A 19,736-nucleotide genomic window follows, 5' to 3' on the forward strand; every position below is an offset into this window, starting at 1 on the left:
TATACTGGCAGGAAAAAGAGGCAATTTGGAGGCCCTTGCACAAACTGGCTTTATTCTACCTAAGTTGCCCTCCCACAAGTGTGTACTCCGAAAGAGTGTTTAGTGCCGCCGCTCACCTTGTCAGCAATCGGCGTACGAGGTTACATCCAGAAAATGTGGAGAAGATGATGTTCATTAAAATGAATTATAATCAATTCCTCCGCGGAGACATTGACCAGCAGCAATTGCCTCCACAAAGTACACAGGGAGCTGAGATGGTGGATTCCAGTGGGGACGAATTGATAATCTGTGAGGAGGGGGATGTACACGGTGATATATCGGAGGGTGAAGATGAGGTGGACATCTTGCCTCTGTAGAGCCAGTTTGTGCAAGGAGAGATTAATTGCTTCTTTTTTGGGGGGGGTCCAAACCAACCCGTCATATCAGTCACAGTCGTGTGGCAGACCCTGTCACTGAAATGATGGGTTGGTTAAAGTGTGCATGTCCTGTTTTGTTTATACAACATAAGGGTGGGTGGGAGGGCCCAAGGACAATTCCATCTTGCACCTCTTTTTTCTTTTCTTTTTCTTTGCATCATGTGCTGATTGGGGAGGGTTTTTTGGAAGGGACATCCTGCGTGACACTGCAGTGCCACTCCTAGATGGGCCCGATGTTTGTGTCGGCCACTAGGGTCGCTAATCTTACTCACACAGTCAGCTACCTCATTGCGCCTCTTTTTTTCTTTGCGTCATGTGCTGTTTGGGGAGGGTTTTTTGGAAGGGACATCCTGCGTGACACTGCAGTGCCACTCCTAGATGGGCCCGGTGTTTGTGTCGGCCACTAGGGTCGCTAATCTTACTCACACAGCTACCTCATTGCGCCTCTTTTTTTCTTTGCGTCATGTGCTGTTTGGGGAGGGTTTTTTGGAAGGGACATCCTGCGTGACACTGCAGTGCCACTCCTAGATGGGCCCGGTGTTTGTGTCGGCCACTAGGGTCGCTTATCTTACTCACACAGCGACCTCGGTGCAAATTTTAGGACTAAAAATAATATTGTGAGGTGTGAGGTATTCAGAATAGACTGAAAATGAGTGTAAATTATGGTTTTTGAGGTTAATAATACTTTGGGATCAAAATGACCCCCAAATTCTATGATTTAAGCTGTTTTTTAGTGTTTTTTTAAAAAAAACACCCGAATCCAAAACACACCCGAATCCGACAAAAAAAATTCGGTGAGGTTTTGCCAAAACGCGTTCGAACCCAAAACACGGCCGCGGAACCGAACCCAAAACCAAAACACAAAACCCGAAAAATTTCCGGCGCTCATCTCTACTTGAAACCTTTCTCCGGCTATACATATCGTCCTCACAGGATGATTGGGTTGACTACCTTCCATTGGCAGAATTCGCTCATAATAATCTCTTTCATTCGTCTTCAGAATCTACGCCATTTTATACTAACTTTGGTTTTCATCCTCGTGTGCCAGAGATCCATCCGTTGCCAGCCCTAGAGGTTCCAGCAGCAGATCAAGAGCTTCAACGTTTATCTAGAATCTGGAGTTGTGTGCGCAAGTCGTTGGTCAAATCTTCTGCTCGTTATAAATCTTTTGCAGATAGAAAACGTAAGGCTGTACCAAACTACAAGGTAGGAGACCAAGTTTGGATTTCTACTCGCAATCTTAAGTTTAAAGTTCCTTCTAAGAAATTTGCTCCCAAGTTTATTGGCCCATTTCCCATTGTAAAGGTACTCAATCCTGTGTCATACAAAGTCAAGTTGCCACCATCTTTGAAAATTCCTAACGCCTTTCATACATCGTTATTGAAACCTTTGATTCTCAATAAGTTTTGTACTACCCTGTCCAAACCTCCTAAAGTTCACTCTTTGCAGGATGAGGAATTTGAGGTTAAAGAGATTGTGGACTTACGTCGCCGATATGGACGTCTGCAGTTTTTGGTCGACTGGAAGGGTTATGGTCCAGAGGAGAGGTCCTGGGTTTTTGCCGAAGATGTTCATGCTCCAAGACTGGTACAGAAATTCTATTCCAAAAATCCTGATAAAGCTCAAAGGTGTCCGGAGACCACCCTTAAAGGAGGGGGTACTGTCACGAACCGATCTCTCACCTCTGCGGGTTCTGGGGTTCATCCGTTGCCGGTGCGGTTGCTCGCGGTGCTGTGCGGCCGTGTGGGGACGCGGCGTGATCGGTGGCACAGGTGATGCAGGATCTGGGAGTGCGGGGACCAAATGGCCTAAGGCACCGCTGTGTGTCTGCAGTATAGGAGGCGGCCATGTTGGAGACCAAATAAGCAATACAGAGCACTTGTGAAAACACCTGTGGGTAAGTGTAAGCCAATCCCGTGCTTGTGCTGCCTTTAAATAGGCTGGGATTATGCTACTCTGGGCCAGTGCTTTGTTGTATCCACGCTATGCCTTAGCTCTGTGCTCTCTCCGTGCATTCCTGTGTGATTCCCGTGGTCCAGATATCGCCTCCGCTCCAAGAGGTCCGTCTGCAGCCTTCACTGCTCAAGATCCACCAGCTCCCTGCTGTGCTGTCAGTCAATCACTCTCCCAGTGGCAAACAAGTGAACTCCCAGAGTCTTGTAAGAGGTTACCCTGTCTGCCTGCTTCAACCACACAGACTTTAGAGGATTTCTACTAACATCAGCTGTTCGTTTGTTCTGCTCCAAACTTAACCCATTCATCACCAATGTCGTTTGCTGCAGTTTCACAGTGATCTTCAGAACTCGCAAGTAACCCATTTCAGTATTGTATTTTCTGTGTTGCTACAAACAAGGGCAATCCTCCACAGCCTTTCAGTTAAATCTCTAAACTTCATTACAAGTCTCTACAGTTACTCATTTATGTCTGCATTATCCAGATTAACACTCTATACAGTTCTGCATCAAATCTTGTTGCTTTAGGACAATTCATCATTCTTTCAAGCCTGTTTTAAACTCCGTTCTATGAACATTTCCTCAATGTATCTTTAAGACTGTTCCTGTTTATCATTTTACCACTTCATGCAATACGTCAGTTTATATATGGTGATTTATAATTTGTCATTCAACTTCTTACTGAAATTGTTGCTTTCAATAAATATATGAAACAGAACTTTCTTCGTCCTCCCTGCTTCCATTATACCCCTGCACCTACACCTTTGGTTGGTCCAGGGATAACGGATTCACAAAAACACCCGGCCCTGACAAGAGGAATGTGGCTCCACCTGTAGTTCTTAATGACATTGGCTGAATGTTTGCGGTAGTTGTCCTGTTACTCAATTAATTTTGATGCCTCCCTGATTGTACTGCATGATAAATAAATTCATCATCCTCTATTACTCAGCATTGAGGAAATTATTAATCCTGATCAAATCCCCTGCTCTGTTTGCTGAAATGAAGCTCCAAACTTGCAAGGAACCTCCACCATGCTTCACTGTTGTCTACAGACACATTATTGTAACACTCTCCAGCCTAACTGCCTTCTGTTGTAGCCAAATATTTCAAATTCTGACTCATCAGTCCAGAGCACCTGCTGCCATTTTTCTGCACCCCAGTTCCTATGTTTTCATGCATAGTTGAATCGCTTGGCCTTGTTTCCAGGTTGAATGTATGGCTTTCTATTCTTCCATGAAGACTACTTCTAACCAGACTTAGATGGATGTACTGTAGATGGATGTACTGGGGTCCCACTGGTTTCTGACAGTACTGAGCTGGTGACACTGCCGAATATCTTTCGATTTCGAAGAAAAGTAAGCATAATTTGTCTTTCATCTGATGCACTAAGTTTCCTTGTCCAACCACTGCATCTGCGGTCCTCAATGTTGCCCGTTTCTTTGTGCTTCAATGCTGAGAAATACAGGCAGGTACTTATCCGGGTGGTCTTCAGTATGCCAACTGTCGGGATCCCGGCGCACAGTATACCGGCGCCGGAATCCCGACAGCCGGCATACCGACACTTTTTCTTTCTCGTGGGGGTCCGCGACCCCCCTGGAGGGAGAATAAAATGCACCACCGTGCCCGCAGCATGGCGAGCGCAGCAAGCCCGCAAGGGGCACATTTGCGCCGCCGGCATACCATACTACACCCACTTATCCATCATGCAATACCATCAGGGAGGCGTCTGATTGGCTCCAAATTTATTCTGCAGCAGGACAATTACCCCTAACACTCAGCCAATGTCATTAAGAACTATCTGCAAAATAAAGAAGAACAAGGATTCCTGGAAGTGATGATATGCCCCCACCTCAACCATCATCGAATCTGTCTGCGATTACATGAAGAGACAGAAGGATTTGAGCAAGCCTATATCCACAGAAGATCTGTGATTAGTACTCTAAGATGTTTGGAACAGCCTCCCTGCTGAGTTCCTTCAAAAACTGTGTGCAAGTGTATCTAGAAGAATTTATTGTTTTGAAGGCAAAGGATGGTGACATTAAATCTTGATTTGATTTAGATTTCACTTCTGTTCATTCACTTTGCATTTTGTTAATTGATAAAAATAAACTATAAACTTAAATTTTTGAAAGCATCCTCCTTGCTTTGCAGCATTTTTTCCACACCTGCCTAGAACTTTTACACAGTACTACACACATATATATATATATATATATATATGAGAATGGCACCCTAGGGAACTATTATAGGCTCCCTATTCTATTTCAATTAATAGTGTCTTTCAACATGATCATTATAAAACATCGTAAAATGGACAGTAAGTTCCACAACATATATTATATTTTATTTTAAAAAAGATAAAACATATGAACTAACAGCAGTGTTCATATAGATATACAGGTCTCACTATTGTTTCAAATATTGTTCATTCTGGCTCCGCCTAACAGAGAGCTTAGTGTTAGAAGGCAGCCTACTAATTCATCTCCACCTATAATATTGAGTAATAAGCGCAACAGGGGAGTATGCGGTCACTTTCTCTCTCTCTCTCTCTCTCTCTTTATATATGTGTGTGTGTGTGTGTGTGTGCGCGCGCGCGCGAAAGCACTCACTCACCTACTCACTCACTGACTCACTAGGTATTCTTCAGGTGGGAAATAGGAAAACCATGTAATTAGAATTTTAATAAACCTCCCCTAAGGGGATGAACAGGGGGTTGACATAATGATGTCATTACTGATGCGTGGCTTGTGTTGCGTGAACGATAACGTCCAAACGGACAATTTGATAAAAATTTGGATTGCACCTCCAGTGTGTAGAATTTAATAAACTACAAAAATGGTCATGACACTTTTTACCATATCTGCTATGGGTGCTCCTCTGATTAAAAACCATGGCACACCCAAGTTCCAGACTGTGTACTTGAACTCTACATTTTAAATATGTTACATTATATTGCACAGGACTATGGTGTATTTTCTACAGTGCATTTCTGTTATTAATCTGGTAAATTGTCATACATAGACTAGCAATATTTATTTAACAAGCGGCCCAGCCCATGGTTAGCCAAGCCTCTATGGAGACTGGCCACACCCTTTTGGTGTATGGCCACATCCCTAGGAATGGGCCCCTAAAACTGCATTCCCCGGTGGACCCTTCATGCCCCAGTCGGACACTGTGTGTAGGCTAAAACAGCTACAGGTACCCATGCAGATTTATATGTATCTTTTGATCACGCAACAAAGGGATTGAACTGTCCAAAATACTAGTATGTGTACGTTCTTACATAGACTGCTTTGATTTGAGATAACTATCATTAGCACATTGAGAATCAGCAGAGATTGTCCTACCAAATTAGGTTATTTACAATACAGTATATCCAGATTTGCTGTGTTTAGAGGAAACTGTGCCCTAGACTGTGTACACTAATAGGGTAAATTTTTCTATAAAGGATAAAAAAGTATTGACTGCTTTTTAAAGTTGGTAGTAGTGGATACTCTTAGAAGCAGCTGTAGCTACATTTTTTTTTCTTTCAAGAATTATTTCTCTCCCTTTGCTACTTTGTATCAGGTTGTGCTGGAATTTAGTGTCTGCAGATATCTCTGGATGGGACTATCATTTCAGCAGTGCCTCATCACGGTGCCTCGTTTGGAAGATTCATGACTCCAATACATCACCACAACACCTTCGTCTACCCATATGTTACGGTGATGCATCAGAGCGGGGCGCGCACTGAACACATGCATCAGTGGCTGGTTGTATCCTTGGGAACAGAGGGCTGAGAGGCAGCTGGATTTAGACCAAAGAATAAAGTAAAGCTATTATCTCAGCTTCTAATCCTTGTGGAAATTAATGTTCATTGAATGTAATAATTAGATATATAAACCGTCAACAGAAGCAAAGCAGCATTTGCAACTGGTAGGACGAGTTAAGGATTTAAATTGTATTGAAAAATAGGGAAACAGATAAGTATGTTCCTAAAGAGTTCAATAATATTCCCTTAAAATACACTAGAAGTATCAATCAGCACCTGAAAAAGATGTCTTTATAGGAGTATAAATGTCTTCCTTTTTGTGATTATAAAAGTAGATAGTGTTTGTAATGTCATTTGATCTATGTATGCAATTTTACTGTATGTGATCATTTTATTTTAGGCAGTAACTGATGAAAGCTAGCGAGTAGGAGATAAAGGTGTCTGGGAAACAGAAAGGTGCAAATATGAATTGCCTTTAGATTGTGTCTGTTTAATAACCTTGTTTTGTTTGAATAACACAGCTTCTCTAAAGGTTGTCTAAGTTCCGTGTCAGGGTGATGACTTCCACAAAATATTGTAGGGCTCATGGATCAGCAAGCTTTTACAAATGTGGTTCGATGGTGTGATAGCTAAGTGTGTACGTGTTTATGAAACTTTATTGTGCATTAAGGATAAGGATGCTGCGATATTATAATTTGGCAGAGCTGAAACGTCCAAATTTTAGATGAACAAAGGATATTTGAAATAAAACCAAGTACTGTACATATCATATCAGAAAATGCAATTCTAAGTAGTGTAATATAACAAAACGAACATGTAGAAGTATCTGGGAATTATGTATATTTCTGCAGCGGGGTACACTGTGTTCCACAGGGAATACATGGGGGGTGTTATCAGCGTCCGGAGTCTTACCGGTACGCTGGGGCCGCGGGGCTGGCTTCCTTGGCGATGTGCGGGCAGCGGCGGAGGTGGGCTGCTGCGCCGGATCCGTGGGCAGCAGTAGTGGCGATGAGGGGGTCCGCTCGTGGCGGCGGGACGCTGTTGCTGAGCCGTTGCTAGGAGACCAGGGACAGTGAGCAATGTGGCTTTGCTAAAAGATCTGCATTACTGGGCGCCACCATGTTGGAGACCAAGTTTTAAGCATAGTTCCTGTTTCCTGTTTCTTCCAGCCAATCCAGGGGAAGCACTCCCTATAAAAGGGGGCTGGTTTAGGACAGGGCCGCCAGTGCTTCAAGTTACAACCCTGTTGTAGGTGCTTTAGCCTGTGCTCCCAGGATTCCTGCTGTATTCTGGTTCCTCCTGATCCTGCTTGGTCGGTTCTCTGTTGCTGCTGCAGCCCTGCCATTTCTAGCCTGCTGCTGCCTGTGGAAGCGCTCCTGGAAAACCCGGTCCAGTAAGACTCTTTGGGCACAGTCGGCCCCGGATCTTCTGCCTCGTCTTTCAAGCCACACTCCACAGATCGCCTTCACCACCGACCACAGCCTGCAGATTATTATCTTCAGCTTCGTTTTCCAAACCACAGTCCACAGTCATTGTCTCCAGCCATGTCTTCAACCACCATCCACAGTTCCACAGTTCATCATCTACAGTCTCGTCTTTCAAACCACAGTCCACAGTTCTTCGCCTCCAGCCACGCCTTTAACCACTATCCACAGTTCCGCAGCTCATTAATCACAACCTCGTCTTTCAAGCCACAACCCGCAGTTCTTTATCCGCAATTAAGTTCCTTAACCATCGTGCTCCAGCCTCAGTTCTCTACCTCAGCCCTGTACATAATAAATACTTTCTATTGACTCTCAAACCCCGCCTACGTTCTTCTTTGCTCCGTGTCCCATGCGAAGGAACTATAGCCAACACCCTCATCTTGTTCATCCACAGCCTGCTACCTCCTCGGGCAAATCTCAGCTGCCGGATCCTCAAACTTTGCTAGACGTGACAGTAAGCACTGGCTCAATGGATTCGACGGGTGATCAGGCCTCAGGAGGGGATTCAACTGCAGATATCTGGTCTCGCTTAAGTAAGCAGGAGGCCACACAATCTCAAATCGTAAGGTTCATGCAGAGTATGTCCAAACGTCTCAATTCTCTCTGTGTTGCCATGACGGCCCCTCAAGTATCAACAGCTGCTCCCACATTAGCACCTCCGGTCCCGCTTCCTCCTGTACCAGTACCACTTCCACAGTTGCATTTGCCATCTCCCAGTAAATTCGATGGTAATCCAAAACAATGCCGCAGGTTTCTTAACCAGTGCGAAATCAAGTACGAACTACAGTCGGTCAGCTTCCCATCAGCATGAACCAAAGTAGCCTATATAATTTCTTTACTTAATGGGCAAGCATTGGAATGGGCTTCACCTTTGTGGGAGAGGATAGATCCCATCTTATCTATCTATTCAGAATTCGTGGTCACCTTTCGAAGAATCTTCGACGAACCGGGCAGGACTTCTGCCGCCTCATTGGAGATCCTGCGCCTGCGTCAGGGCACGCGTACGGTCAGTCAGTACATGATCCAGTTTCGCACCCTTTCCTCAGAACTGAACTGGAACGAGGAGGCTCTCATTGCAGCTTTCTGGAGCGGTCTCTCCGAAAAGATCAAAGATGACCTCGCAACTCAGGACGTACCTGATAAGTTGGATAAACTAATTTCTTTATGCAATAAGTTAGACCTAAGGTACAGAGAACGCTGTATGGAGAGGTTGCGGTCAGATCGCCCTAAGCCTAGAGTTGTTCTTCCACCAACACCATCATCACCAACTGCAGAGGAACCCATGCAGATTAATTGCTCCCACTTCTCCAATGAAGAACGTCAGAGACGGCGACAAGGGAACCTCTGCTTGTATTGTGGTGCATCTGATCACTTTGTTAAAACTTGCAATCTACGTCCGGGAAACGCCCGCTCCTAGTTTGTGCTGGAGAGGTCAAGCTAGGAGAATTCTCAGAATTACATATCAAGAAAGAGTCTGTCTTGTTAACCCAATTGGAGCTCCCTTCTTCTTCTCTTCTCATCCCTGCACTACTCGACTCCGGAGCTGCTGAAAGTTTCATTACGTCAGCTCTGGTCAAACGATGTGGAATACAAACGGTTCCTTTGGATCGTACCATTTCTGTTACCGCGATGGATGGAAGTTATATCCCTGAGGGTATTATATCCTGTCGTACTATTCCTCTCAAGATGAAGGTCGGAGTTCTACATTCAGAGAAAATCTCTTTCCTTGTAATTCCTAAAGCCTCTCATGAACTAATCCTAGGGTTTCCATGGTGATGAGACACAATCCCCACATAGATTGGCATACTATGGATGTTCTCTCTTGGGGACAAGACTGCTTTCAGAACTGTTTACCTTTAGTAAGACCTCTCTGTTCTTCTAGCCCTTCCAGCCTTCCTGTGGAGTACCAAGCTTTTCAGGATGTTTTCAGTAAGCATGGGGCGGACACCTTGCCTCCGCATCGTACTTGGGATTGTCCCATTGAGCTAGTACCCGGTAAGACTCCTCCCCGAGGTTGAATTTACCCTCTCTTACTTCCTGAGACACAGGCCATGTCGGAGTATATCCAGGAGAACTTGGAGAAAGGGTTCATCAGGTCTTCTACATCTCCGGCCGGAGCGGGGTTTTTCTTCATCAAAAAGAAGGATTGGGGGTTGCGGCCTTGTATTGACCATAGAGGTCTCAATGACATAACAGTTAAGAGCAGATATCCGTTACCTCTGATTTCAGAACTGTTCGACCGTGTTAAAGGAGCTACTATATTTACTAAGCTGGACTTACGGGGGGCCTACAATCTTATACGTATTCGCCCAGGGGACGAATGGAAGACAGCATTTAATACCCGCGACGGCATTTACGAATACCTGGTAATGCATTTTGGCCTATATAACGCCCCAGCTGTTTTTCAAGAGTTTGTCAACTAAATCTTCAGAGATCTCCTCTATGACTGCTTGGTAGTGTATCTCGATGACATCCTCATTTTTTCTAGGGATCTGAATACCCATCGGGAACAAGTCAAAGAAGTGCTAACTCGTTTATGAAGGAATCAGTTATTCTGTAAGTTAGAGAAGTGCACCTTTGAAGTACCCACGATTCCATTCCTCGGTTACATTCTTTCAGCGAAGAGGTTACAGATGTACCCCGCTAAAGTCCAGGCAAATCAGGATTGGGCGCTTCCAGCTACCCTTAAAGGAATTCAACGTTTCCTCGGGTTCGCTAACTCCTACCGAAGATTCATTCAAAATTATTCTTCTGTCATAGCTCCTATAACCGCATTAACTAGGAAGGGAGCCGATCCTGCCAAGTGGTCTCCAGAGGCTTTGGAAGCTTTTTCGTCTTTAAAGGAGGCCTTCATGACTGCTCCAGTTCTTCAACAACCCGATCTCAGCTGTCCGTTCTTGGTGGAGGTTGATGCCTCTACTGTAGGAGTAGGAGCAGTACTATCCCAGCTCTTCGAGGACAAGAAGGTCCATCCTTGTGCGTTCTTCTCGTGAAGATTCTCCCCCGCTGAACAGAATTACGCTATTGGGGAACAGGAATTACTGGCAATTAAGTTGACCTTTGAGGAGTGGAGGTATATGTTGGAGGGAGCTCAGCATCCAATTTCGGTGACCACGGATCACAAGAACCTCCTGTATCTACAGTCAGCCCGATGTCTGAACCCACGCCAAGCAAAATGGGCACTATTCTTTACCCGTTTTAATTTTAAACTCAGTTACCGACAAGGTTCCCTCAACAAAAAGGCAGATGCATTATCTCGCTCCCTAAGTTCAGAAGAACCCTCTGACCGTTCAAAAGAGCAATTTATCCTGGAATCCACCTCTTTTTCTGCAACTAATACCTCTCCACTTCCTCCTCCAGGGAAGATCTTCGTTGCACCAAATCTTCGCAAAAAACTTCTTACATGGGTTCTTGGCGTGAAATTAAACTTCTCCTCAGGATATCATCCCCAAGCGGATGGTCAAACAGAGAGAGTGAACCAGGATCTGGAGACTTTTCTGCGTTAATTCATGTCCTCCTCACAGGACGACTGGCTGGACTTCCTCCCATTCGCAGAATTTGCCCATAACAATCTTTATCACTCTGCCACAAAATCTTCTCCATTCTTCATTAATTATGGTTACCATCCAAGAGTTCCTGACTTCCAACTTCTGCCTACGCTCGAGGTTCCTGTCTCAGAGTCAACACTTCGACAATTTACTGAAGCCTGGAAACAAATTCACAAGACTTTGCTCAAGACATCCAAGAGTTATAAGACCTATGCAGATCTGAAACGAAAAGCTGTACCAAGCCTTAAGGTAGGAGATCGGGTTTGGGTTTCCACACGTAACCTAAGATTAAAGGTTCCTACAAGAAAGTTTGCTCCTAGATTTATTGGGCCTTACCCAATCGAAAACAAACAAGAAAATATTTCTGAAGTGCGCAACAAATGTTACCCTAGGCAGCCGTCACACATCACTGAGGGAACACCACATCCCACCATACAAGATACAAGTCATAAAGAGATGTATGTATGCATAGGCGCCCTTGTAACAAAGATGCTTGAAACAGTGTTTTGGATAAAAACACAATACTTTAATACATAAAAGGATAACAGACCACAAGTAAAAATAGCACATGAAGCAATAATAGGCCAATCCCAATAGAATCTCACCCTTACAAAGTGAAATTACCTCCGCAGTTAAGAATTCCTAATGCATTTCATATTTCTCTCTTAAAACCATTGGTACTTAATCGGTTCAGAGCCGCTCTGCCTAAATCACCCAAGATCCAATCAGCACATGAAGACGAATGTGAGATTCACAAGATCCTCGATTCTCGCAGACGTTATGGTCGCATCCAGTACCTTGTTGATTGGAAGGGGTATGGGCCAGAGGAGAGATCTTGGGTAGATGCAGAGGATGTCCATGCTCCAAGACTTCTTCAGACATTTCATGCCAAATTTCCAACTAAACCACATAGGTGTCCGGAGTCCACCCGCAAAGGGGGGGGTACTGTCAGCGTCCGGAGTCTTACCGGTACGCTGGGGCCGCTGGGCTGGCTTCCTTGGTGATGTGTGGGCAGTGTCGGAGGTGGGCTGCTGCGCTGGATCCGTGGGCAGCAGTAGCAGCGGTGAGGGGGTCTGCTCGTGGCGGCGGGACGCCGCTACCGCGGGTCTCTCTTGCTGAGCCGTTGCTAGGAGACATGGGGCAGTGAGCAATGTGGCTTTGCAAATGGTCTGCATTACTGGGCGCCGCCATGTTGGAGACCAAGTTTTAAGCATAGTTCCTGTTTCCTGTTTCTTCCAGCCAATCCAGGGGAAGCACTCCCTATAAAAGGGGGCTGGTTTAGGACAGGGCCGCCAGTGCTTCAAGTTACAACCCTGTTGTAGGTGTTTTAGCCTGTGCTCCCAGGATTCCTGCTGTATTCTGGTTCCTCCTGATCCTGCTTGGTCGGTTCTCTGTTGCTGCTGCAGCCCTGCCATTTCTAGCCTGCTACTGCCTGTGGAAGCGCTCCTGGAAAACCCGGTCCAGTAAGACTCTTTGGGCACAGTCGGCCCCAGGTCTTCTGCCTCGTCTTTCAAGCCACACTCCACAGATCTCCTTCACCAGCCACGCCTTTGTACCACCGACCACAGCCTGCAGATTATTATCTTCAGCTTCGTTTTCCAAAGCACAGTCCACAGTCCTTGTCTCCAGCCACGTCTTTAACCACCATCCACAGTTCCACAGTTCATCATCTACAGTCTCGTCTTTCAAACCACAGTCCACAGTTCTTCGCCTTCAGCCACATCTTTAACCACTATCCACGGGACTTCCGGTTCCGGCTCCCATGTGATCGGGTGCCTGGTGTGAGAGCTCCGCTGCTACCCCGGCCAGCACAGTACGCAGCGCCGCGTTAGCGGCTTCAATCCCGGCGGTTCCCGCAGCCTCGGTGAGGGGAAGGTCTCCTCCATATTATGGAGAAGTTTCTCACCTCTCCCATGCCGGCAAAGCAGCAGAGATCCCGCTCTGAGCGGCGCCGGGCAGAATCCTATATGGCCGCCGCACCGGACACACTGGAGGGCACACAGCCGCTGGATGATAGATCTCGGCCTGCCTCTCCTGACCCTGCAGCTCCAGTTTCATATGAGGATGTAGTGAAAGCAATCCAGGTAACGATGGGGCCTCTCATGTACGCGCATGCTGCTAAGCTGACGCAGGTGGCACAGGACATTAAGTCTCAGATGAAACAGCTGTCCCAGAGAGTATTATCCACTGAGCAAAGATTGGGGGAAGTATTCCAAGATGTGGCAGAATTAAAAACGAATGCTGACACTATGCAGAAATCTTATTACCAAGTTATGAATAAATTAGACGACCTGGAAAATAGTTTGAGGATGAATATCCTCAGGATCATGGGCCTAGCAGAATCTCTTAAAGGGCCAGACCTATATCGTTTTTTACAGGTGTCCCTCCCGGAGTTGTTGGAAATCCAAGACACATGTGCAGACATGATAGTGGAGAGGGCCCACCGTTTAGGACTGCCCAGGACGGGTCAGAACGCGAGGCCACGTGTGGTGATTTTTCGCTGTTTAAACTTTCTTCATAAAGAAGCTATTTGGTCTGCTTCCAGGAGACACAGGGCTCTTGCATGGAATGGTGGGGACATTCGTCTCTTTCAGGATTACTCTGCAGATGTATCCCGAGCTCGCAAGGACTTCTCCCAGATTTGCTCTTGCCTGGTCCAGGAGGGCAGGAAGTTTGCACTGTTGTACCCTGCACGTTTATGGCTCTTTGAGGGGGACTCCTTTTGTGGCTTTTCTAATGTAGCTGACGCAGCTGGATATCTGTCTGAAGGAAGGAAATCGGGACATTTGTCTTCTCCTACTTCTCCACGTTCCACATCATAGACCCTGAGCCGGGAGTTGCACGCGTTACTTGATGGATGGCCTGGGTGTTCCGGCCAGGACTGCTCATATGCCTGCTATTTGTATTGTACCCATGAATGGGGAATAACTGCCTAAAGGATTCTCATCTAGTTTATAAGTACCAGATACCCTCTTTTCCTTAGCCTCAGTTTAATCTGTTCAGTTGGGCTGGGTGGAAGCTGGGATTCTCATTTATCTCTTTGAATGTCGCTACTGGCTGGGGTGTGCTAGGGGTAAGCACGCCATGTTTGAAGTTAGCCTTACGGGTTTCTATGTGGCTGGAAGTTCTTATTTCTTGGACGGTGGAGGCGAGTTGCTGCCTCTTGTCCTGTTATGTCTTTTTTTTCTATGTGTTGTTACCCTCTATGTGTCTTGTCCCCCCTGTATGTTTGCTCAAGTGTCGCGGTGGACGGAGCAGCGGTGGCTGGACCACTAATTCCTTTATGTACTCGTCATTACTTCATTGGGTTTGTTTAGATTTGCTGCATGTCGTCTCTAACAATTAGCACATGGAATGTGGGGGGTATTAACTCCCCGGCTAAGAGGAAAAAAATCCTTATGTATCTGAACAAGCTCCGCATTGTTATAGCATTCCTGCAGGAAATGCACCTCCTCCCTCTAGAGATAGCCAAACTTAACACACTTCGGTGGTCAGTGTTGGCCTCGGCCCCATACTCCTCTAAGGCACGGGGGCTGGCCATACTGATTAGACAGTCACTATCTCATACTGTACATTCTGTAAAGATTGACCCGCAGGGTCGGTATGTTATTGCAGACGTCACAGTAGATTGCACACGCTTATTGCTATGTAACATATATGCTCCGAATAACCGCCCCAAAGTGTTTTTCCTAGATATGCTGAACAAATTGTATGGTCATACATATTCTAACATTGTGTTGGGGGGGATTTCAATGTGGTTTCGTCTCATGTTTTGGATAGGAATGTGGCTTCGAGTCGGGGGAATAGCCCCCCGAAAGTTGGTGTTTAGTATTTAACACGCCGACTGCGGGTGGTGGATGTGTGGAGGGTGTGCTATCCGCTAGAACGGGATTATACCTGCTTATCAGCTGCATATGGTGCGCTCTCCCGCATTGACTACCTGCTGTTGTCAGAACATATGTTCCCTAAGGTTATGGATGCTAGGATCGAAGCTATTAGCATTTCGGATCATGCCCTATGTTGGATTAAACTGTCGGTGCACGTAGATAAGGGCCCGGTGAGGCAGTGGCGGTTCCCGGCGCATCTGGCTAATTCACTGAAATTTCGTAACATGTTGGAAGTGGCATGGTTAGATTACAAGAGTAATAATGCTAGTTTTGAGTCTGAGAAGCCTCTGACGTTCTGGCAGGCATCTAAGCCCGTCATGAGAGGGGTTATTATGTGTTACTGTGCACACAGGGATAGGCAATTAGATGGCTCATACTTGGAAGCCCAGGCAAACTTGACGACTTCCTTTCAAAGGTTTAAGCAATCATCAACCCCAACTAATAGGGCTGATTATAATAATAAAAAGGCCGTTTTTGATAATATTCTGAATCACTTGGAAGCCAAGCACACCTTTTATAGGAATGCCTCCTTTCATAGATATGGTAATAAACCGGGTAAATAAATGTCCTTCTTATTGAAAGGGCGTCACTCTTCTTCGGTAATTAAATCCAGAGGTGCTGAGTTATTTTTATTCCCAATTGTATTCTCAGCCTCCTAGTAATCTGCCCAATAAAGAGGCCTTTTGGGCTAATATGAGTTTACCTCAGATGTCTGACAGTCAGGCCTCATCCCTTATGGCACCCATCTCGGGGGAGGAGGTGGAGAGGGTGATTAAGGCACTGAAATCTGGAAAGGCGCCGGCACCGGACGGCCTCTCCAATGATTATTACAAAATCCTATTGCCCCATATCCCGGACACATTGCAGGTATTTTTTAATCAATTACTCTCAGGTCAGGCCCTGCCTAGTTTCTTTAACTCAGCGTTCCTTAGGGTGTTGCCGAATCCGGGTAGGGATCCGAAACTCCCGGAATCTTATAGGCCTGTTTCCCTGCTTAATACGGACTATAAGTTGTTTACCAAGATATTAGCTGACAGGATGAAACTTATATTGCCCTCTATTGTCCAGATCAGTCGGGATTCATTTGGGGCCGTCAGGCGGTTGTCAATATTAGAAAAGTTAACAGTAATGCAGAGGTTACAGTCTTCCTCAGATACGAACACCAATGTTATCCTATCACTTGATGCCGAAAAGGCATTTGATATGGTGACTTGGGACCATTTATTTGATACCCTACATAGGTTTGGGGCCCCTCTGCCTTTGTAGATGTGTTGGCCCGCTTATACAAAGATCCTGCCACGCAGGTATTAGGAAATGGCTATATTTCTTCCCCTTTTTACATTCAGAGAGGCACCCGCCAGGGCTGCCCCCTATCCCCACTGCTTTCGCTCTGGCCCTGGAGCCACTGGCGATAGACCTCCGTGACGCGTCTTCCTTTAGAGGCATTTTTGTGGGCAGGCTGGAGGTTAAGATAGCACTGTTTGCTGATGATATGTTGCTATTTATCGCTGGCCCCAGCAGATCAATAGGACGTATAGTTTCCATCATTGACAGCTTTGGATCCCTTGCGGGTTACAAGGTTAATCTTTCCAAATCGGAACTAATGCCTCTATCGGGAGATGCGTCTTCTTTTAATATGCATCTGGTTTTATCTGACCCAGAGGGCTCTTAAGTATTTGGGGATAATGATTCCCACGTCACTGGAACTGTTATATGCAGTTAATGTTGTACCAGTCCTGACGGCTGTCCGTGTCCTCCTAAACGGGTGGGTTAATTTGCCTTTGTCCTTGCTGGGTAGGGCCATGGTCCTCAAAAGCGTGGTGTTCCCGAAGCTCTCATATATTTTGCAGATGCTGCCATTACGCCTTACAAAAAAAGACTGTCAGTCTGTAAATTCCATGTTCTCTAAATATTTATGGGGAGGGAGGAAACCAAGGATTTCTTATGCTAAACTTCAGTTGCCACGGGTGGAGGGGGGGCTGGGATTTCAGACTTGGAAGTGTTTAGTAGAGCAGTGATGTTCCGTTATGTCACGGACTGGTTATGGCAGCGTTCCTGTTTCACCAATTATACATTGGAGGAGGAACTGTTTGCCCCCTTCTCCCCCAGCGCCCTCCTTCACACCCCAAAGAACAAACTGCCGGCATCACTTAAGATGAATATTATTCTTTCTGATACTCATGGAGCTTGGCACTATTCCAATTCTAAATTACATAGACACCCGACCTCCTCCCGTTACACAACTTTCTGGGGGAACCCTTGCTTCAGCACTGGTCTGGAAAATGCTAACTTTAAGCAGTGGCGGGAGCGGGAAATTTCGTCTATTAGAGACGTATTTGACCCTGGTGGACGGCATATGCTGTCCTTTGAGGAATTGAAGTCCAGATATGGTATATCGAATTCAAATTTTTATATGTACCTGCAAGCCCGACATTTTGTCACTACTATGGCTGCCCCTATGTCCTCGCCAGACATACAGGATCCGATAGCTACTCTCCTCACTCTCACGAATGCCTCTACTTATCGATTATCATACTATTATGATCATTTAAGGGTGGTGCAGGTGGAAAAGCTATGGAACCGTACGGTTTCTAATTGGGAGGGGGATATACCGGATTTCCCGGCGCAATCAATCCTACTGAAATCCTGTCAGTTTATATTTAAATATTTACACTCTGCTCAGCTTCAGGAAGTGTATTTTAAGTTACTACATAGGGCTTATATAGCCCCAGCCCAAAGAGCACATATGATCCCGGATGGGACTAGTGAATGCTTAAAATGCCACGTGTCAAGGGCCTCCTTCTTTCACTGCTTTTGGATATGTAGGAAAATTGCTACGTTTTGGAACAAAGTTATTGTGTTCATTAATCAAACTCTCTCATTGGGGGTTGCCAGAGACCCCATAGCCTGTTTATGCAACTGTTTTGAGGGCTGGCCTCTTGGCCCAGATAGGAGGCGAGTCACTTCCATTCTCACGGTCATTCTCACGGTGGCTAACAAAGTTATTTTGAATCATTGGATGAAAAAGTCGTCTCCCTCTTTAGGGGAGTTAAAAAATTTGCTTTTACGGGTTCTCTATTTTGAACGCCAAGCCACCTGAGAGGGGTGTTGCTCGCTTTTATTCGAAATGGGAGCTATACATTGACCGTCTAGACATTGCTACACAGGGCCATATTGAAAGGCTCTTTAAAAATACCTCATGGATTCTTTATAAACGTGTGGATGCTAATTGATATAAGTATACACCTTGCTGTTTTGAGGTTGATGAGTTCATAGGTTGTTTGTACTGTATGTACTCCACGCGACCATGGAGTGAATTGTCTTGTCTTGTCTCCCCCCTTCCCCTCTCCCTTCTTGTTTTTCCCCTTATTATTTTATGATGTTTATCAGTGGTTGATAATAGCTTACAGTGTATGAGTAGAGGATATGCGGAATTAGGTGGCACGAGTTGCAAGGTACTGTGATACCCGCAGTTTTTGGATTGCGGGGATGTATGTATTTCCGCCCTTCCTATAATTTTTTATTATGACTCACCACTGTCTGTAACTCTTTACATTATGAAAATAAGAAAATAAAAACAGTTTAAAAAAAAACACTATCCACAGTTCTGCAGTTAATTAATCACAACCTCGTCTTTCAAGCCACAACCCGCAGTTCTTTATCCGCAATTAAGTTCCTTAACCATCGTGCTCCAGCCTCAGTTCTCTACCTCAGCCCTGTACATAATAAATACTTTATATTGACTCTCAAACCGCGCCTACGTTCTTCATTGCTCCGTGTCCCATGCAAAGGAACTATATCCAACCCCATCATCTTGTTCATCCACAGCCTGCTACCTCCTCGGGCAAATCTCAGCTGCCGGATCCTCAAACTTTGCTAGACGTGACAGGTGTAGAACGGGATCTTGGATCCAGAGGTACCATCAGGCAAAGCTTTGACTGTCCCAGGATGCATTGATGCCTCCTCTATAACCCTGCCTCCAGGCTCTGAGAGCTCAGTTTCGAGTGGTGCCTGCAGGAAGCAGGTCACCTAACAGGCTGCCTGCACTGGGCAGCCCTGAAAAAGCTGAAGACTTCAAGGAACCCAGCACTGTTATGTCAGGGTGACATTCAGTGCTGTGTCTCCGTCACCTCCCAATCAGCGTTGCATACTTCCGCGGCTCAGATCCCGGGTACTTGCGGCGGAGACGCTCCAGCTTAGGCACACGGTCGCAGATGCTCTCCTGGTTTGTGTGGCTGCTACAAAGGGAGGACGTAAGAGGGTCCCCCAGGTGGGACCCGCCACTAAATCGCGGCCCTGTCACAGTCTAGGGAGATGGACTGCGACGCTGGCGTGGACACTGTTACCGAGCAGGGGCCCCACTATATCCGCCAGGACATAGGAGTACAGGTCGGGTGTACTAACGCCCCTATTGGTAAGTCTCCGTAGTAGCGGCGGTGAGGCCCAGCATAGGGGAGTCGGCGCTTGACCTGTAGCCCCTCGCCCGGCCCAGGGCACCATCTCCTTGCAGATTTCCCGCCCTGGAGCTGCCTCACACTCTCCCTCAGTTCCTGACAGAGTCGCTGGGCGGCATCTTCTGAGCATAGCTGCTACTGGTCTCTGGGATTGCAGGGCAAGGTCTCCCCTGTAAAGCCGCCTGTCCACAGTGCTGAGACTTTACAGACACTTGAGTATTCTACATGTTTTGTCACAGTGTTA

The sequence above is a fragment of the Pseudophryne corroboree genome, chromosome 3 (assembly GCF_028390025.1).
Source record: "Pseudophryne corroboree isolate aPseCor3 chromosome 3, aPseCor3.hap2, whole genome shotgun sequence".
Taxonomy (NCBI): Eukaryota; Metazoa; Chordata; class Amphibia; order Anura; family Myobatrachidae; genus Pseudophryne; species Pseudophryne corroboree.